Source organism: Rhinopithecus bieti, unplaced genomic scaffold (assembly GCF_001698545.2).
Source record: "Rhinopithecus bieti isolate Rb0 unplaced genomic scaffold, ASM169854v2 scaffold_61957, whole genome shotgun sequence".
Taxonomy (NCBI): Eukaryota; Metazoa; Chordata; class Mammalia; order Primates; family Cercopithecidae; genus Rhinopithecus; species Rhinopithecus bieti.
In genome coordinates this window covers 594269-617204 of record NW_016823861.1, presented here as the reverse complement: position 1 = coordinate 617204, position 22936 = coordinate 594269, and positions in this window count along the sequence as shown.

The following is a 22936-nucleotide window of genomic DNA, read 5'->3' as shown; positions in this document are numbered from 1 at the left end:
AACTTATAGGAAATTGTCTTTCTTCATCCTCAGAGGGTAAATATACTCCCTACATCACAATATTTTTATAAGGATTAAATTAGATAGTCAGTGTAAAATACTTAGGCATGGTAAGTGCTTAATAAATAATGCTCATTATGGAAATGTTCTGCACTTTTTTTTGTACTTGAGAATCAGAAGGGAAAAAAGGGGGTGATTTTATTTCAATCAGAGCAAAAGTATTTTTTAAATATAAATTCATAGCATGTATACTACGCTTCTTTTTAACCCACCAGGGATTTCCCCTTAGATTCAATACAATCCAATTTCCTTATAGGGGTGTACAAGACCCTACATGATTTGGACCCGGCTTCAGTTCTTTCACTCTGCTACTGACTCAGCATGTTCCAGCACACTGACCTCCTGTTGCCTCTCCAGTGCATCCATCAAGAGTATCTCACTTAGCTCCTTAGCACTAGTCATTCCCATGGCCTGGGTATTTGCATGGCTGGCTTCTTAATGTTCTTCAGAATTATCATATTCTCAGATAGGTCTTTACTATAAATCCTATTTAAGTAGAACCTCCTCTGTCTTCTTAGTTTGCATATATATTCACAAGTCTGGCTTAGGGATATAAATAGCTGCTTCCCTTACTCCAGTGAGATATCCATGAGATCAAGGATATTGTTTGGTTTGCTGCTTTAGCTTCAGCAACTGGAATACTGCATTTCACATAGTAGAAATAATATATGTTGAATAAATAAGTGCATTCTGAATCTATCATTCTCTCTTTCCAAATTGCTACTTGATATGTATTTTATAGTCATAAAAGAAGCCAACATGATTAACTGTGTAGGATGGTATTGTGGTATAATGGAAAGAGAATCCTGTGCACTGAATTTGAATTATTGGGCTTGAATTCCACTTAGCCCTCACACCAGCCATAGAGTATCGACAAGTCTGTTTCCTCATTTATACAGATTCTAAAGGCTACAACCTTCTTAAGGTTGTGTTGATTCTGAGGGGGTTAAGTGATGAAATGTTTAAAAACAACTATTAATAGCATGGTGCCTATAATGTTTAGAAACTTAATAAGAAAAGGATATATAGATATATGAAATAAAAGATTAAAAACTACATTTTGGTGTGCTTATGATCACAAGAGTATTGCAAAGCATGTACTATTTTGAACCTCACTTTACAGATGAGGAGACTGGTATTTACAGAAGTTTAGAAATCAAAGATATGATTAAATGTTTTACTTTAAAATTTGTATTCCTATAAGGTAGGTTATTATATTAGGATTCTCCAGACAAACAAACCAATATATATAGATATAGATATAGATATATGAGAGGAAATTTGTTATGGGAATTGTTTCACATGATTATGGAATCCAAATCCCACATCTGTCATCTGCAAGCTGGAGATCCAAGAAAGCTGGTGGTGTAATTTAGTCTGAAGCCGCAGGCCTTAAAACAGGAGCAGATGTCCAATGCCAGGAGAGTGATGTCTCAGTCTCAAGAAGAAGGATAACTTGCCGTTTCTCTGTATTCTTGTTCTTGGCAGGCCCTCAGTGAATTGGGTGATGCCCTCCTACATTGATGAGGACAGATCTTCTTTGCTCAGTCCACTGATTTACCAATCTTTTCCAGAAACTCCCCCACAGACATACCCAGAAATAATGTTTCATCAGCTGTCTGGGCATCCGTTAGTCTTCAAATTAACACATCAAAATAACCATCACAATAGTTGTATGTGGATATTTTGGAATTTATTTTCCAGTCATTTATTTATTCATTTACTCATTCGTTAAATGATGTTTTACTAAGTGTTTATTCTGTGCTAGGCACTGGATTTATCAATATGTGCAAGTAAAATGTAACTATTATAGATGTAAGTTGAGGAATTATGTCATATTTCAATGTGTTTAAAGACTGGACAGGGAACAACATGGCATCTCATATTCCTTTCATGCTTTTCTCTATATTGTCTTTCTATTGGTAAAGGGAGATTTTTTTTACCGATTTTTTTGAACAGTTGGAAAGTTTAATTATTAAGGGAAAACTGTGACCGAACTGACATCTTTGAATGAATGTTTCAATTTTTAACTTTTAAAGCAGTAGTTAAAACTGAATTAACCTGTTCAGATAAAAGCAGTTAATGGACAATTTGAGCATTAACTGGATAAATGATTCAAAGGGACTGCAAAATACCCAGAATACCTTCTTGTATTAGAGACTTGATTTAGAATCTATCTATTTAGCACTAACTTATCAAATGGGTACTGGAGGAAGTTCTCATGTAATAACCACTAGTTCATATGGGAAGGTCTTAAAAGTTTTAGAGACCATCTTCTGATTGAACTAAGCATTTGTTAGACTCTGACATGGTTTCAACCTCAAAACTGACTATGTTTTGCAACTTGTTAAAGATCATGAAGGGTGAATAGCTCCAGAAGTTTGGATATATTCAGAGAATCACTTCCACAGACTGGGAAAAACCCATCATTGAATAAGTGGCATATAGTTGCTGCTGATTTAAAAGCATATATGAAAATCAACTGAGTCAGTTTCTGTAATCTAAATAGCTAGGATATGATAACAGAAGGCAGTTCCCCACCAAGATGATAATATGAATATCATAGGACCCTTTAAACAATGACCGAGTAATAATGGATACTACTAGGGTACAAGTTTGCTAAGGGGACTGAAAATGTGCCCTTGGCCATCCGACACTTCCTGGTATACGCTAAATTCCCCAATTTGTTCCTCTGTTGTTAAAACATTTTATTTGCTCAAGGAATAAAAATGTCTTTAATAATTAACCAATAGTTGGTTCTTGGCATGCAATAAATCTGTGTGTCTGTGGCATTGCCTAGCTTCTACTTTAATCCACGTCAAACCATCAACTTTGCTGGGATTAGCATAGCAATCTCCTAACTAGTCTTTCTGCTTTTGCTCAAAGGTTCTGTAAACAGAAAAGGGATTGAGGCAGATCTCAATCGATTTAGAGGTTGATTTTTGCCAAGGTTGAGGATGTACTCAGAAAAAAGAAACACAAGTCACAGTAGGACCTGCATCCTGTGTGTTTTCCAAAGGGAGGGTTTTGGAAACTTCAGTATTTAAAGGGGAGAGAGCAAGATGGAGGGGATGGGAAAATAAAAGGAGGGAGAGTAAGCAATGAGGCAAGTGGTTACATTCTCGTGTGGCTCTGATGAGTGCTCCAAGAATGTACATTTTACTTGTGAAAAGAACAGAGTGGGGGAGAAGTCAATTACGTATTCATCTAGCACTCAGTGAATCTACATTTTACATAAGATAAACAAGCATGTGAAATTGCAGCTGCTTGCAAACAAAAGGAAAGAAATTTTTACATGACTCATAAGCTTAACATAAGCTTAGCTTAAGCTTAACTTAAGTTCCCATAAGCTTAACTTTTCCCCTTGGTTTAGTGAGTTTGGGGTCCTGAGATTTTATTTTCCTTTCACAATATCTTATAATTCAATTCTTTTTTATCCAAAAAATATTCATATGGAGATGGTGTGAAGTCTATCTTATCCCTGGAGCAAATGAACTCCTCTAAAAGCACAGAAATACATTAGGGGTTCAAAGGGTATCCAAAGAATTCAGGTGAGGCATGCTTCTCTCTCACCTTTCCCAGTGTCTTCTCCTTGCGTTTAGAATGGTTTTGATTTATTTCTCTATCTTCATATCTAATATTTTTTCCTTAACATTCACCAGGCATAATGTCTTCTTTCTGGTTCTCCCTTGAATAAGCCAAACTCATTTGTGCCTCTGGCCTTTGCCCTTCCTGACAAGCTTTGTACTTTTGAAGAAATATCTAACTTGAGGGACTGCAAGGATAATACCTTCTCTTGTTCAGACTCGTTTACATGTTCCTTCTTCAGAAAGATCTTTCTTGAATTTCTAAAGTGATAATTATTTATTCCATTATATACTTTTATTTTCTTTATAAATTCTATTGATATTTTAAATTATATTATTTATTTTACTTATTTTTATGTATTTATATTCTGTTTCTCAGCTCTAGAATGTAAACTCTAAAAGGACAAGGATTTTTACCTGTCTTGTTTACAGCTACACTCTCAACTTCTGGAATCACAATAGGAAATCAATACAAACATGTTTAATGATTAAATTATCTTCCAATATGAAAAAAAAAAAGACAGAGTTTTTTTTCAGGTATCTACATTGTATTTTTGTACACTATAGATACTACCATGCTCTTCCAATGATGCTGTTTATATACACAGTGGTCTCCAAAGACTAGAAAGGCCTGAACCTCTTAATTTTGTGGGTCCTAGTATGTTTAAAAATTAGTCAATGGCAAATGATAGTAATAAAATATGGGTTATTTGTGCTGTATTAAGAAATGAACACTTTACTCTTACAAAAAAAAAAGTTACAGTGACAGTATTTAAAATAATGTCAAAGTTTAAATTCAAGGCTAGTGAGCTCAAGGCCAAATGGCCCTCCTGCATTTCCCTGTTACAATGAATAATAAAGCACATCAAGGCATTATGGAAATGAATAATTCAGAGGAATTTGGTGGTTTTGCCTTCACCAAAGAGAAGAACCAAGATACAATTTTCTCTCATTAGTAGAAAAAACTCAGTAATTAGAGTTGTTCAAAAACAGATTTGCCTCGGGAGGAATGAATTTCTAGACTTTGAGGCATCCAAATCACATCCAACAGCTATTTCTCACAGCTATCATGGTAAGTAGAAAAGCATACACTAGGTGCTTGACTGGGATGGCTTTTAAATTTCCTGCCTGTGCTGACAGTCTATTAATCTAAAATCAGCTTACATGTTAAACAAATATCAAATTTACCTTATAATTTTTAACACTTTAACATTGGCTTAATGTCAAACTTTCTATATATATGACCCCTTGATTTTATTAGTGGATTCCTTCAAACTCTATGTGTGCTATTTTTAAAAATGGCAAACTACTGGGACTTTATTATTTAATCTAGCAAAATATATAGCATCTTCAAAGTTTACAGTGTGTTTCTATAGCAACAATTCACACATTGCCAGTCATTCTCTGTTTCTACTCTTAACAAAACAAAACTTTGAATGTTTTATTACTCTTATTTATTTGGTATATAAAGCAAAATTCTGTCTGATGTATTTTATACCTATATCGAACTGATAGTTAAACTTTTTCATATGATTAATTATTCCTCTATGCCAGCGATAGGCACACTTTTGCTGTAAAGAGCCTAATAGTAAATATTTCAGGCCTTGTGGGGTATTTAGACTGTTTTATAACTCTTACACAGCAAAAACAGCTGTGGACAATATGCAAGTGAAGGAGCATGTCTGCATTCCAGTAAAACTGAATTTATAGGAACTGGCAGAAGACTGGATTTGGTCAGCAGGCTAAACCCTGCTCTATCTATCATTTTAATGCTGTATTACATAGTATTCAATTGTTTTGTAAATCCCAATATATTTGCTCTTTGATTGAACACTTAAATTGTTTTCTCTTTTCCACTTTTAGAAGTAAAAATAAAATGTCTGGCCGGATAGATTGGCTTACATGTGTAATCCTAGCATTTTGGGAGGCCAAGGTGGGCAGATCACCTGAGGTCAGGAGTTCAAAACCAACCTGACCAACATGGCGAAACCCTGTCTCTACTAAAAATACAAAATTAGCCAGGCTTAGTGGTGTGTACTTAAAATCCCAGCTGCTTGGCAGACTGAGATGAGAGAATCACTTGAACCCAGGAGACGGAGGTTGCAGTGAGCTGAGATTGTGCTATTGCACTCTAGACTGAGCAACAAGAGTAAAACTCTCTCTCAAATAATAATAATAATAATGTTAAAAAATAAAACATAAAATAAAATGTTCTTTTAGTAAAATAGTTTGGTTTGCAAAATATTATGCTTCCAAGATTGATTCAGGTTGCTGAATGTTGTTCACTAATTCTCATTGCTACATAGTGTTACATCACATGCCTACGCAGCAACTAATTTAATCCTACTTTTGTTGAATACCTGCATTGTTTCTCACTATTGCAAAGGATGCTGCTATGAACTTTCCCTATATCCCTTTTGGTAGCTGTAAATAAAGGTATAATCTATATGTTAGTTGCTGTATTGTAGGCTATGCCTATGTTCACTATCATCTAGTGTTACCAAACTGTTTTCCAAAGTGGTTGTACCAGTTTACAATCTTCCCAAACATGAAGGTGAGTTCTAGTTGCTCCATATTTTTAACAATACATGGTAGGCGCTATTCATTTTAGCCATTCTGGTATTGCAAAGTGATTTTAATTTTTATTTCCCTCAGGACTAAAGGTAGCAAATGGCTTTTTAATGTTTATTCATCATTTGACCATTATATGTTGTGAGGTGCCTTTTCAAGTCTTTTTCCCATCTTTCTATCAGATGATGGGATTAGTAGAAGTCCTTTATATATTCTAGGTACAGTTTTTTCCCAGATATGTATATTTCAAGTATTACCTCACACTCTGTGGCTTGTACTTTCTTTATTTCAATAGCATTTTTGATAGACATTCTTACCTTTAATGTAATTCAATTTGTCATTTTTAAAAATATTAAGGTTTGTTATGTTATTCTGTTCAAAATGTCTTTTTCTAATCCATGTTAATGAGATATTCTTTTTTATTGCCATTTAAAATATTTAAATTAAATCTGTTTGTTTTGTTTTGTTTTTGAAACGGAGTCTCACTCTGTTTCCCAGGCTGGAGTGTAGTGGCACGATCTCATCTCACCAAAACCTCCAACTCCTGGGTTCAAGCAATTCTTCTGCCTCAGCCTCCCAAGCAGCTGGAATTGCCAGCATGTGCCACCACACCTGGCTATTTTATATTTTTAGTAGAGATTGGGTTTCTCCATATTGGTCAGGCTGATCTTGAACTCCTGACCCCCCGTGATCCACCCGCCTTGGCCTCCCAAAGTACTGGGATTACAGGCATGAGTCACTGTACCCGGCCCTGTTTTGTTTTATTTGTACATTTAAATCTACAATTCATACTTTATTAATTTTTCGGACATAGTGTTAGCTTGGGATCAAGATACTTTTCCTCCCATTCAGTTGACCCACCACCATTATTTAAAAAAAAAACAAATTATGACTGCATTGCTGTTTTCTTTATCATAAATAATGTTATCTTAAGACTATATATCTGTTACTCTGTGTGTTATAAATATTTATTCTAGTTTATCAAGATTATAATTTACCTTTTTCTTTTTTTCTTGAGATGGAGTCTCACTCTGATGTCTAGGCTGGAGTGCAGTGGCGTGATCTTGACTCACTGCAACCTCCGCCTCCCAAATTCAAGCGATTCTCCCGCCTCAGCCTACTGAGTAGATGGGATTACAGGTGTGCACCACCCTGCCTAGCTAATTTTTGTATTTTTAGTAGAGATGGGGTTTCATTGTGGTGGCGAGGCTGGTCACCAACTCCTGACCTCAGGTGATCTGTCCACCTTGCCATCCTAAAGTGCAGGGATTACAAATGTGAGCCACCATACATGGCTATAATTTATCTTCAAATTGATTGTGCATGTATGTTTCCACATAGAATAGTTTTAAACTTTAATTAATACAAATAAAACTCAGTTTTTTCATTATGGTGCCTACCTTCAAAAAATTTTCCCATAATAAGGAATATAAATATCTGTTCAAATATGCCTTTACAAAGTTTCTTTTTTATTCTTTAAATATATCTTGGGCAAATTACCACAACATGAGGTTACATTTGGTCAATAAAAAGTATTACATTTGAACTAGATTTTGCTTCTTTTATTTCCTTTCCTCTGTCAATCTAGAACAAGTGTGAGAGTGTGTACTGCTTGAAGTGGCCAGGGCTCAGAGTATGTGCATGCACCCAGCTTACACATGTGAAAGGGGGGAATGGGTTGTCTGGTTCTGGGACAGCTCTTCCTCTAAGTCTCTTCAAGAATATTCCAATGCATTGAAGTTCAGTGGAAGGAAGTGTTTCTTGATTTAGCTTCCATCTCAGTCTTCCCTTTGGTGTCGCTGATTCTTTGCATAACAATGGAGTGACAGGAGTACAAACACTGATCTGTAATAGAGTATTTCTGTGAATCATTTTATACCTTTACACTGAAACATTCTCTGTCATGAATAACTAGCCCCATTCAAGTCCAACTCTGGTTCTTCACATCTTCCTTCATCCATCAGCTCCTGTATCAGGTGTATAACCTGCAGTCTCTTACTGTTAAGAGTCTGTTCTCCATTTGAACATTCTTCTTGGTGGAGGGTGAAGTTTGAGGAGATACACTAGAAAGATGACTTAGGATCAGCTACTTGCCCCTTGACCTACAAGATGCAAACACTGTTTACCATGCCAAGTAGTGGACTCTCAGCTCTTTTATTTATTCCTGCTTCTTCTTTTCACGGTGGAATCTCTTTAGGATTCTCTTTTCTTGTGTATAGATTGGTTTGAGCCAAATAGGATCAGATGCGGAGCAGTGGCAGTTTATCAGTTCTGCTACTTAACATTTGTGCTTCTTGACAAAACAAAATAAAATAAAACACATGGTATTGTATTATTGAAAACACCCCTATCTTTAAGAGTAATATTCTGAAGAGGCAGTATCCTTCTCCATCACCAATGGGAATGACCTGGTATCAGGAGCAGTGCAGTCTCTACAAAGCTGATAATTCTCTCTCTCCTCAGTCCTGCAGTATTTAAACTGGATGTGGTGATGTGGGAGTTGATTCTGGATGGGCTATTTCTGTCAAGTCTGTAAATATAACAGGAACTTCATGCTAATTGTTGACCACGTCATTAGAATGCTTAAGTAGTGCTTCTTTATCCTAGTTTTGGACATTAGTGTATAATTGTCATAAAATAGGAAAAGTCCTACTAAATATATTTCTTTGCATGATATAATGAAAATCTAAAAAAGAAGTTATGCTCTGTGCCCTTTTGTCTTCTGTATTTTTACACATGCAGTTCTATCTCTCACCTTCTCATCCTCTCTTACTACTTTGCCTTGATAACTCTGACTCACCCCTCATAGCTTAGCTTAGATAACACCTCCTGTAAGAAAACATTTCCTGACCTTCCTCTCCATCATCATTTTTAGGTTAGGTGTTTATTGGTAGTCCCTCTACTGTCATCTACTAATCCATATAGCTTCTCTATTAGAGTGCCTTACATTGTATTTCTTGCCCGTTTAAAAGTCTGCTTTTCTAGTGAGGATCAGCTATATCATTGGCATGGTTCAGTGCAAAATGTAAATGGTGGAGGAGTCTTATTCAAAAATTATCAAGAAATTTAAAGCTGGCAACATCAGAGAATTAAACCACAGGCAGATCCCTTCTGAGCATGGATCCCTGTACATGTTTGTGAAGCTCGTCTTTTCTCTACTGAATACATTCTTCCCAGGTAACTACATCATTCCTTAGGACTTATTGTATCCCTGTAACTATCACAATACCTAATATATAGCTTATGCTTAAATTAATAGGAAGATGTTATCACTTTTAGCACATTTAATTATGTAAGAAAGACTAAATAGAATAAAAGAAAAAACTTGAATAATGATAGGATGTCCACATTTAGGGAAAGAACAGATGTGAAAAATACATGAAAGATTAAGTGGGAGTTGAATAATGAGAACACATGGACACAGGGAGGGGAACATCACACACTGGGCCTGTCAGTGGCTGGCGGGGTAGGGGAGGGATAACATTAGGAGAAATACCTAATGTAGGTGATGGGTTGATGGCTGCAGCAAACCACCATGGCACTTGTATACCTGTATAACAAAACTGCATGTTCTGCACATGTATCCCAGAACTTAAATTGTAAAAAAAAAAAAAAAAAAAAAAGAAAAAAAAAGAATGTTAAGAGGTAGAGTAAAAGGTTAATGGAAAAGGCAAAAATTGAAGTAGTGCTTGAAATATTAAAATAAACTTAGGGAAACAGAGGAAGACAGAAACTTTATAAAGGATTGTATCATAAAAAGGGACTAGAGAAAGTGACAGATTATTTTGAAAATCATAAACATCAAATGAACATACCATTTCAAAGTTGTACTCCTATCGATATTTTAAAGGGATAAATTCATGACTAAATGAATGTACTAGACAACTAATAGGCTTATGTTTTTGAAATAAAATTTTCTATGTGACAGAGAAGGGACTTAAGTAATATTGTCTCCTAGCAGATAATTATTATTTTAATTCACATTTAGAGTATGAAAAAGCAAAAGGTCCCCTTCCAGTACACTTTTCTCCATTGAGTTTCTTATTCTCCTTCTTGCCTGTGTCCAGGCTTTCTCCTAGAGATTACCTTTTCCCTGCAATATTTCACTGCCATTTCTAGATTCAGGTTATATATGTCTGTGTCTGGGTCAAGAATAGATGCTACTACATCAAAAAGAATTTCTAGCTGGAACATGCACCCTGCATTTTTCCTTGTGTTGACTTGAATCATACTTTATTTTCAATCTAGCAGTTCTGAGTATGAATAAATAATTCTCCATCATAACAAAAAGTATCTGAAATTTATTGTTTGAGATGGTGGTATATTAGGAGTAAATAAGAATTTCTTTTTTTTTACCTCTGAAGGTCATTTCCATTAAAATGAATTGCCTTGAGCTTTAGGTTGATTTTATTATAATATGACTTGACCCATTTCTTCTTTTTTTTTTTTTTTTTTTTTTAGAGACGAGAGTAGTCAATACATCAGTCGCGGAAGGCTAGAGTGCAGTGCCGCATCCCTCAGCCGCTGCAAGCTACCGCCTCCCGGGTTCACGACCATTCTCCTGGCCTCAGCTCGGCCGAGGTAAGCTGGACTACGGCGCCCGCCACTCGCCGCCTAGTTTTTTTTTTTCTTCATTTTGTTAGTAGCAGACGCTGGGTTTCACATGTTAGCAGGATGTCTTCGATCTCCTGACCTCGTGATCGCACGGAGCCGACCACGGGGGGGACGCCGGCGTCTCCGGGACCTCCCAGAGAGTGCTGGTTACAGCTTGAGCACCGCGGCCGGCACCAGAGGCGCATTCTTTCAATATTTTCAATATTTTGCTGGCTTCTAAAGGAACTACCTTGAGCAGCAGCCATGGTGATTGCTATGGGGTGTCTAGTCAGGCTAATTGCATTAGAACATCTACTGTATCATTTATTATCTCTGTGTCTTAAGTTACAAAACTTCTCTCTGTATCACTTATCTTCTATTAAATTGGGTTAAAAATAGAGCTAATATTAATAATAGCACCTACTTCACAGGTTTGCCATGAGAAATCAGTTAAGGCATATATTTTTTGACAAATAAGCATTCAATAAATGTTAGCTATCATTATAATCATCTTGAAGAATTTTCTTTTGCATTTTGTTCACCTGCCCAAGAACATAAAGCACCTCTCCTATAGAAAGCACATGGCTCTGTGCAGGCCTTTGTGGCAGCTGTGGTTCATTAATCTCATGTCACTTTATTCTCTCCAGTGGCCCTTGGGGTCCTGCCAGCAAGTGTCTCACTGACCTTGCTTTACTGTGCTGTCCCTGCCTTTCAAAATGCCTATATTCTTAGTCCCCTTTTCTTCCCCCAAGGTGTGCTTCTGCCCTTGTGAGATCCTTAAACATAATTTGGATCTCAAGAAAGTCTTTTCTGAATTCCATCTTGCATCTAACTCAGAGGTTATTTAACTTCTGGTCCTCTCAGTCTTTGAATTGTATTTATGTACACTTACTAACACTATATATATATATACACACACACATATAATATATATAACACTATATATATAAAATATGAAATGTCATATATGTAGGTATATGTGTGTTTGTGTGTATGTATATATATTTAGTCACTAGATAGACACTAGATTTTTATTTTTATTATTATTGTTTTTGAGACAGAGTCTTTGTTGCCCAGGCTGGAGTGCAATGGTGTGATCTCGGCTCACTGCAACTTCTACCTCCCAGGTTCAAGTGATTCTTTTGCCTCAGCCTCCCAAGTAGCTGGGATTATAGGTACCTGCCACCATGCCCAGCTAATTTTTGCATTTTTAGTGTATATAGTATATATATTTATATATGTATATATAATTCTTTTTCATCTATTTATTTTCGTGAAATAAATTATCATGTCATTGAGAGAAAACATGTCTTTCTTTCATCATCTCCAATCCATTGAAGAGCCTATTCCAGAGGATACTATGAAGTATTATAAGGTAACTTAAGATACATGTAGATAATTATTATAATTTTTTTACATTAGATATTACAATTTATTTTAGCAAACAAAGTCTAACCTTAACATTCCTAAATATTTTGCAGTAACCATTAAAGCAAATTACTGAACTTTAAGCAGTTTACAAGATTATTACACTTTTGATTTTGCAGATAGGGTAAAAAGCCACCGTGAATGCATCTGTTTTAACCATCTGGTAGCTTCTGTTATAGAGCCTTATCTCATAACTCTAAGGAGATCTTTGTTTTTTCCATATCGAGTCTACTTTTCTCTTTAATCCACTAGTTCACACTCAACAAATGAATGGGCATTAAGTCAGAAATTACCATGACTAAAACATGGTCTCATTGAACTGCTTAGATTGTGACTGATAAGTCTCACAGGTTGCTGGAAAATATTAATGTTATTTCAGGAAACTGCTGTTATATAAATTACCCCATTGTTGTATCCTGAATGGATTTCCAGTTGACAGCTAATTCTTCTAATGACTCATTCCAATTATTAATGCAGTTGTCTACTTAATAGAAGATTCATCTCTAAAATGGCAAATCTTGCTTCAGAGTAAGAGCCTTAGAGGGTAAAGTGGCTATACTTCCAAAGAAGAAATAGATGCTATTTATCTACTAGTTCAAGTCTTGAGAATAATGAAATTGTTACTCATAAAAGCTATTTCAACAAAAGGTCATCAGCTCTACTTTATTAGTTTAATGTATGTAAAATTATAACTGTAATAGAGTATCTTAAAATTGATTGACCTGCTCAACATGAAGGCCAACATTAAAATTACTGAAATGGTTGAACATATTATAGTCTAAAGATCAGGTAGCTTTGAAATTCCTCAGAAAAATATGAAAGAATGGTGTTTATATTTGTGTTTGAGTATATTTTATTTAAAAACACATATTTGCTGAGTGCCTACCAGCTGTCAAATATTGAACAAGGAGTCAGGAAAGCAAAGTAGGAATAATACGGCCTTCAAAAATCTTACAATGTAGTGAGAAAGGTAAATAGTTCAAGACATTTAATATATGAAAAAACATAGGATATAAGAATTCAAATGAGGTTATTTGAGAGCACAGAGAACAAACATTTAGTACAGTTTTGAAGGTACTGTTGCTGCAGAATAACTTTGTGTTATTAACCAAAGGTAATGTCTTGCCACTTCTACCATTGATTCTGTGCTCTAATTCACTGTATCTCAATAGTGACAAGAATCAAGCTGAAGGATTGCTAGATTATGTTGAATTACTCTTTTTATGACAGAGGAGGGCTCAGCCCCACCTCACACATTTCTGTTGCCATGGATTTCAAATTAAATGTTTCCTGATCAAAGCATATACAACCTTGTTCTATTCATCATCATTTTACCACACAGTCAACAGCACATATCTTTGATCTCTGTTGCCTGTGACAGCAGATGAGCTGCGCATGAATGATTAGAAAACACCACCTGCTCAGTGCTTAATATAAAGGAAAAATTGCGGCTGTGCTGTTTGGAATGGAAATTCATTAGTATAAGATCAGTATGTCACTTATATTCCCAACCATGAAAAAGTATAAGTTACTGAGTGTGTGGGATAAAATATTGTGTGACAGATACCTGTTTTCTCTTTGAGAATTCCCCTCTGAAGATGTCAAGGACAGAGTGTGACTGATGAGACCATTATAGGTCTTTCTCTAGACCTCAACAGTTGCTGTTTAGAGCAGGAAAATGACAGTAGTTGTTTTGAAAGTAACAATGTATCAATAAAATGCATGAGGTCCCCAAAGGTGGCCAGTAGATCTAAGGCTGTACCGATGGAAAGAAGGGGAGAAAAGATGGTTTCAACTCCAAACCCAGAAATGTTTTATTTACGTCTCCTTGTAGAATTGAGGAATACAAATCATGTGGATTTGCTATAATTTTTGAGCAAAGACAGTTCAAGGGAACCAATAAACTAGAAATAAACAGAAAGTACTAAGCATAATCACAATTAGATAGATAGCAAGGTAGATTTTTGTCTGCCTCTTCCGTCTTCCAGCTTGCCTTACTCTTCCCCCCTTAAATTTCTCATTTTGTTTAGTAATCTCTTCCAGATTTCCATGTCAGTTCTCCACAGGCTTCTTAATGCCATACAGTTGTATTTGAATAGCAGTTATTGTTTCATTAGGACATATAATAGAAATCTGGCCTTACTAAAATTTTAATGGTATGCACAGGCTTATTGTTGTAAGAAAGCAGATCAGATGCTACCAAGACTCAAATCTAAAGATAATTCAAAAATCAGTAATCTGTTTTCTGGTCCTTTGACCACCAGTTTAGCCCTCATAGTAATGTTATGAATTCGGTATCTGTGGTAGGCAGAATTTAAATAGGGTCTCCAGGGTTCCCACCCCTTGGTGTTCATGCTCTATGTAATTTCCTCCCTGATGTGTGAGCAGGTCTCATAAATAAAATGTAATATTACTCCCATGATTATATTACTTCATTTTTCATAGATGAAATTAATGTTCCTCTTAGTTGACTTATAAGTTAATCATTAGGGAGATTATCCAAGGTATGACTGTCCCCGTTAAGGGAGATGTTAAAGAAATTTGAAGCATGATAGATTCTTCTGCTGGTCTTAATGGAGCAAAGTGCTACTTTGTACAGGGAATGATTGGTGCATCTAGAAGCTGAGAATGGCTCCTGCTTGACAGCAAGCAAACAAGAAAATGAGGCTGGGCGTGGTGTCTCACGCCTGTAATCCCAGAACTTTGGGAGACCGAGGCGGGTGGATCAGGAGGTCAGGAGATCGAGTCCATCTTGGCTAACATGGTGAAACCCCGTCTCCACTAAAAATACAAAAAATTAGCCGAGCATGGTGGTGGGCGCCTGTAGTCCCAGTTACTCGGGAAGCTGAGGCAGGAGAATGGCATGAACCCGGGAGGCGGAGCTTGCAGTGAGCCGAGATCGCGCCACTGCACTCCAGTGTGGGCGACAGAGTAAGACTCCGTCTCAAAAAAAGAAAAAGAAAAAAAAAAAGAAAAGAAAAAGAAAGTGAGAACCTCAGTCTTCACCACCACAAATAACTAAATTCTGCTAGAACAGGTGACTTTGGAAGAGGACTCCAAGCTTCAGGTGCACTTGTAGCTCTTTCTGACACCTTGTTTTCAGCCTAGTGAGCCCCTGAATCAAGGAACCAGTTAATTTGACCAACAGAAATTGTGATATGATAGATTTGTGTAATTTTAAACTACTAATTTTATGAAAATTTTGCTATAAAATAGTAGAAAACTAGTAAAATGCCTTATTATATTGAGTTTATTTCAGTTACTGAAATGAGGAAACTAAAACTTAGGAACATCAAATAACTTGTCCAAATTCACATAGGCTCACAAGTCAAGGCTCTTTGCCCCAGAACCCATAATATTCGCATTTCCCTTTATTGAACAACAATGTCCCTAACAGACACTAATCCAAGAGGGAGAATAAATCTACAGGCTTGGCAGAGAAAGATACCAGTAGGTAACAAGATAGAAGCAGAGATCCTAAAACGTAGCAGTCAAAATGGAGAGTAAAAGAAACAAATCTGAGAGTGAATTCTCAGGAAAGAGGTATGGTACAGCAGTGGATATGCAGGAGTATGTAGAGTAAATGTAAAGCCCATTTACCTGCTTTAGTCTACTGTTGAACAACTTATCCCTTCATTATAATAGCTAGAATGGGAGGCAAAAGAAAGAGTTGTCACGAGTTATAAAGCGTGTTTTATTCTATTCAAGAGCATAGAGAGGAATTGTGGCTCAAAATGAACTTCAAAACAGTAATAAGAGAAATGGTACAAGTTTTAGAAAAAAGGATAGTGATTCGGAAATTTGAGAACAATTTGTAAATAGTGGAGCCAGCAGTTCTGAGGTATAAGAAAAAATACATGTAAATAAACAAAAAATATCATATAGAGATAAGATTTTAAAATAACATACTTGAATAGAGCCAGTATTTAAAACCATGCAACTTTCTCCTAAAATGTTGCATAAGACAGAAGCAGAGAAAAGGGACAAAGAAAGGCGTTCAGAAAAGTGGTTTGGTGGGAAGAATGTGGTAGCAAGACAATGGGTTGAGATAATTGGCTGCTGAGTGATCAGAAAAATATGAAGGTCCTATATTTGAGACTCAGTTCCAATAGAAGTTTAATAAGGAAGAAGTGACTCCTCTTCCTTATTAAGTGTTATTAAGTTCCTTATTAAGTTGTGTTACTTATCCACTGAACTAGAGTTGTGTCACTGATCCACTGAATTTTGTTTTTTAGATTGAAAAAAGCACTCCCATTGCAAATGTGTTCTTCTTAGGACTTGCAAAGGAAAGTTCATCACCCTCTCTTATCCTTTTACAAATTCAGGCATGCTGGAAATGAGAGAGATCCCAAAATCTATGTCTGTATCTCACTGTCCCCTCTACACTGCCCACAATAAGATGTATGTAAATCTATTAAAAACCACTCAAATGAAAAGCCCACATGCCATGTATTGCCCCATAAATAAATAAGAAAATTTTTATGTGAAGTTAGATAGTGATACACAGCTCTCCAAGTTGTGGCTAAAACTGCATGCTCCTGAATGACCTCCTAAGGCCCTTAACACAGAGATGTAGGGAAGATGTGGATGATGCATTGCTAAAGGCTGAAAATGCCATGTCATGTGACTCACTCAGGGTAACATTACCTCACCACCTGACAATTTATCAGGTTCCTTATGTCCTTGGCAGGGTGATAGAGTTTTAGATAACGACTTCTTAACAAATAAAAAAGTATAGCCTAGAGCTGTTCTTAGTGATGCATAGATTGTTTCCCTTAAAGGAATAATATACAGAACATAAGAAGGAAAGGTAAAATGATTAGAATAAATAAAATCAATTGGGAAGGAAGTAGCGTTAAGCCTAGATAATGTTGTGATTGGCTGTTATCAAGTTGATCACTAAGCCTTTTTCTCAGACATGGACTGACATTGATTTAGAGCCCACAGAGGACCTGATTTTAATATACTATTCAAATTACCCCAAATTCCATGCTTGGGATCTCACAAACTCTATGCTACTTCCTAAGATACATGTGAGCTATCTCAAATTTCTAATGAGCTAAAAGAAAACTTTGTCAGTATAAATCCTTATAGGTCTAAGAAACGTGCTTTACTTTTAAAGGAAAATTCCACAATAATCTTTTAACAAATGTGTTTGATTTTTAAAGAAAAGTTACAAAACAATCTTGTAGATTATTGTTCAAAACTATGACCAAAAATACTAATGACATGAATAAAACATTATAAAAATATAAACAACAACACAAACAACTTTTCAACTGTTGGGTAATACTCTATAACATGAGGCTGAGTCTTGAAAAATTGTACTGAATGTAGGAAACTGAAGATATCACTTTATAGGGTCAAGTGACATAATCTATGAAGAAAAGTCAGAAAACAAAAAGAACAGTGATGTTAATTTGATAATTGTAATATTTAATTTGCATAGCAAAGTAATTCTAGAAGCAGAGAGATTTTTCTGTGATACATTGATGTGCTAAAAGGATAGTGGTTCAGAACTGGCACTGTTCTGATATATCTCACTTTAAACCGGAGTCCCCAACCCCCAGCTGCGGACCAGTACCAGTCCTTGGCGTGTTAGGAAACAAGCCACACAGCAGGAGGTGAGTGGCAGGCAAGTGAGCATTATCGCCTTACTTTGCTTCCTGTCACATCAGTGGCAGCATTACATTCTCACAGGAGCCTGAACCCTATTGTGAACAGCACATGCGAGGGATCTAACTTGCATGTTCCTTATGAGAATGTAGCTAATGCCTGATGACCTGAGGTGAAACTGTGTCATCCCAAAACCACCTCCTCCACCCCCCACCCTCCTAACCTCCCTAACCCCATCTGTGGAAAAATTGTCTTCCACGATGCTGGTCCCTGGTGCCAACAAGTTTAGGAACCACCATTTAGACTACAGTATTTAACTCTGTCCTGAACACTTTTAAGAATACAGAGAGGTTCTATAAATTCGTTTCGACCAGAAAGATGAAGAAATTCCAACTCCATGTGAAATCATTGAAATAAGAAAAGATGTAGGTCTTATTGTGGGGATACAGATGCAATAATTTTCTTCAATAGATTAAAGAATATGCAGATTAGATTCTCATCATGGCTTTTGAAGAGGAAAGTAATTTACATCTGATAATTATTGGTACTAATTTTAGCAAAAGCAATACAAAAAAAAAACTTTCTTGTAAAACTGTCTATAAATAATAATTGACCAAGCTAGCAATGAGCATATCATTTATAACATTGTATAGACATACAATAGATAATAATATGCTCATTACTATCTTAAGTTATTGATAGTAATGATCACTTCTTAGGAATTCAAGAATTCCTAAGGGATTCCTTAGGGAGGAATTCAAGTGCTAAATGGGAAACTATTTAACCAGGTGACAAATTGGTGGTTCTTGGGTTGAATGTGGCACCATAATCTGTTTGTGCGGCTTTAAGATATTATTTTTCAAAACCCAAATATTTGCAAAAATATAGAATTCTGAATAGTTCACATGAAAATCTTAATTTCCAGCATCTCTTAGCATTTGAACATCAGAAAATCTGGCAAAATTACACTATGTTTTTCTGCGGCAACAACAAATAGGAAGTAAGGAAGTAAGGAGTTACTGCCCCTTATAGACAAGTTTTATTTTCTCTAATTAATCATAGATAGAAACATTCCTATAGCCACATCTCTGACTGTCAATTCCCATTTATAATCTTGCTTGAGCTACTGTTGTTACACTTTCTTCATTTTCATTACCTACATAGCTTTATAGGCATTCCAGTTTGAACTATGTTAACATAAGATCCCTTCTGACCTGAATTTTTTGAATTATTTATTCTGACTTGATACTAGAACTTGCTAGGCTCCCATTAGTTCATTTAAGCTAGTGTACATCTAGTAAAATGATCCCAAGTCATGAAGAATTAATTGCATAAGCAATTCACACAAGATCACTAACTCGGTAGTGACAAATCTAAAATAGAAACCCTTGTCTCTTGACTTGTGGTTTTTAGAAATTATAAATTGTTCATCTGATTCAATCATTTTAACAATTATACTAAATTACACTAAATAGCTAAGAAAAAATCATCAAACACATAAAAAGCCTAGAGTTCAATAAGTCAAAACTTTCTGCAAATTCATTTCCAAAAAGCCTTGCTATTAAAAAAAAAAATTCACAGTGTATCTTTACATTAAATAAAATGACCTACTCTTGTATCTTACATTACAATACTATCTAAACTAAAGATTGTCCAATGTCATTTGTGAATATGTAATTCCATTAATGATCAATTAAAACGTATTAAAAGTGTAAGAAATTAAAACCATATTAGAACACAATATATTGTTTAATAATATCATTAAAAAGGAAAACTCAAAAGCCACGTGCAATATATACCTCTCATTTGACACTGCACAAAGGGACTGGGTAGATTTCTTATCCACTTTAGTCATCACAGAAATACTATTAATTAAATATTATTATTGCCTTTATTTCACAAATTAGAAGACTGAGGCCTAGAAAGCTTAGGTTCACAAGTTAGAGTCAGGCAGTCTGGTTCTGGTAGAAAGTTACGTATATTAACTCATAATAAAGGGAACCTTTTTATTGTAGTTGAGCTAAACCTATCTACAATATCATCCCTACACAACTGTCCTTCTCTTTCATTTGTCTTTAATGTAATCTCTCAAGTAGAAGTGGTAGTAGGCCCATAGGATCATAACTGGGTGTATCAGGTTTATGGTCTCTGTGTTGGGGAGGAGTGAGGGGCATGGTAGATTGGTGGATTCAGAGTCCAGAAAATGCTAACAGAGACACCATTATATCTAGCATCTTTGAAATATGTTAGGACCTGGTTCTACGGCAACCTCATTTTGTGGTGACGTTTGCTGTATTATTCAGATACTACAATCAGGGTGTATTAGGTAGTTAGAGTTTATCTAGTGTGGTAACTTGAAACTCACATGAAATCTTTCAGAAATGTTTTTAGCCACTGCCTTGCATTTGATCAGAAAGAATCTGGAAAAAACTTTTGCTTCTAGTCATAATGGAGTATGGCAAGAAACACAGTCTCCAGGGTTTTATAGGTTAAAGAGAGGAAACCCTCCTGCAATGACAAATACAAGAAATAAAACAGCCAGTGCCAATTAGGGATAAGAAAAAATATTCATAGTAGTGTAAACCACCCAGTTCTTGTCTAATTTATGTTTATACAATAAGAATTATGGATGGATTATCAAAAGCAATACAAAAGAAAACTAACTATGGAAAAAGACAATACCACAATGAGTGTTTTCAAAACCAATATTTTCAATACATATAAAAGTTGTGAATAAGATTATGTGGAAAAAAATGAAGGCTTGAACAAGGAAATCCCATGTGTGTGTGTGTGTGTGTGTGTGCATGAACGCATCTACATGTGTGGTGTGTCAGGGGTGTTAATAACTTTAAACAAAAATCATTTAAATAAACCGCACAATGATATTGTCACCAAAACCATAAAAGCATTTAATAAAAGAGAAAAGGCATTTAAATTAGCCTTGATGGAAATATTGAAAATAAATTTGTGTAATTGTATTTAAAGTGATAGTACCTTCATGCCTTACTGTTGTAGAAAAGTAATTAAACAGAAATTATTTTGGGAGCTTGGAAGGCTTTAACGTGTCATCATTAAGGCTAATTTGAATATTGCTCAAAGCATCTTTGACCGTTGCTATTTCATACATCAGAAAGTATTCACTTCTGTGGCAAAGACATGTATGCTTTCATATTGGAAATTTCAGGACAGAAACAATTTCTCAATTAAAATAATTTTTCTAAGTCTTCTGGATGCAAATTTATTACACAGCTATACTCACTATACTCAGCGCAAATTAGAAATTTATAGTTCAGATGTAATCTTTGTAAATGACAGGTGATTTTATCTGCATGGCAGGACTTCTTTTTTTAGTTTTGAGTTTCTTTACAGGTTTGTCTGATTTGTTAGATTTGAATAAATACAAAATGAGAGAAAACATAACTCTGGATTTGCATGCATGTCCTTACAGAGTTTTGCTAGTGTGAAATTTCCTGAAGTCAGTGAAAGAGTCAACATGGACTTTATCTACTGAGATTTACGATCACATGAGGCTTTTTGGCAGAGTAGTGTCTTGGACACAGGCCCTGGGGCCAGAGTTAGAAACATGGTTCTAACACTAATTGGGCTTCTGGTTATTTAACCTTTCAATACTGTAGTGTCCTTATCTAAATATGGGAAACAATAAAACACCTCCCTTTATTATGACTTAATGTACATATAATTTTAACCAAGAAGACCAAGAAGAGAATCATGGTATATTAAACAAAATTCAGTCATATTGCTTGACTGTTGGATAAGGCGCTAGATAACAGGTAATGCAGATGCTCTTCTGACTTTCTGCCAGATGCTTCCTGTCAGGTCAGCAACAGGCAGAATGCCAGTCTGTTTACTATCTACATTACGTGCAAGTGCTACCTTCAGCGATGACATGCAGGTCAGGGAGGGAGGCACTTCACACATACATCTGTCCCCCTGTCTCCCAGATGTCAGGATGCTTCTACATGCTTGATGAAACTCATGAATAATCTGAGCTCAGGGATGAGCCCCGATTACTCATGTTTTTCAATTACACGTACTTTCTTGTCAAATGCACCATTATGGTTGAATTTCTATTTTCCTGACATAAAACACATCAAGTTTTAACATCATCCTATTACACTGACATTTCAAAAACATATCCTTTTTTAAAATAAATGTGATACATTTTAATACTTTTCCATGCATACTTTGCTATTTTCTTTCTTAGATTTGTAAAAGGAAAAGAGAATTTGCCAGTGCCTGTTTGCCAGTGAATAATTTAGTAATTTCAATGTTGTGACTTTTATTTCTTAAAGACAGAAGAGATTCTGCTGTAGATGTGATGAAACACATTTAAGTTATAAAGTTTTCCTTTTAGTTTCTTATAAACTAGCTCCCTGGGAAAAGGAAAGGATATCATTTTTGTTTAATACTTGCTTTCATTTAGAATATCTTCTAGATTTCAGTTTTGAGGAAATAGGCTTTAAGAAGTTAAATACTATCATTATTTTGATATTACATTTTTCTAAACCTGGATGATTAAATGAAGTGATCACCAGGATTTACTCATTAAGAAAATTGTATTCCAGAGAGTGCGACTTTTTTTTTTTTTTTTTTTTTTTTTTGAGCTGGAGTCTCACTCTGTCACCCGAGCAGGAGTACAGTAGCATGATCTTGACTCACTGCAACCTCTGCCTCCCAGATTCAAGCAGTTCTCCTGCCTCAGCCTCTCATTTGTAATTGGGGTACAAGTGTGCACCACCATGCCAGACTAATTTTTTTGTATTTTTAGTAGAGACAAGGTTTGACCATATTGACCAGACTGGTCTCGTACTCCTGACCTCAGGTGATCTGCCTGCCTTGGCCTCCCAAAGTGCTGGGATTACAGGTGTGAGCCACCACACACTACCCAAAGAGTACTACTTTTAATGGTGAGAAAATACCATGTCAACTCAAACTTGATCTGAGACTTTCTTTTATTGGATACAATGGGATTATGACTGTATTTTGAAACCTCAATCTGTTTGCCTCATCGGCTCTTTCTGGTACACAGTCAGTCTTTAGCAGATGTAGGCTGCAAAGCT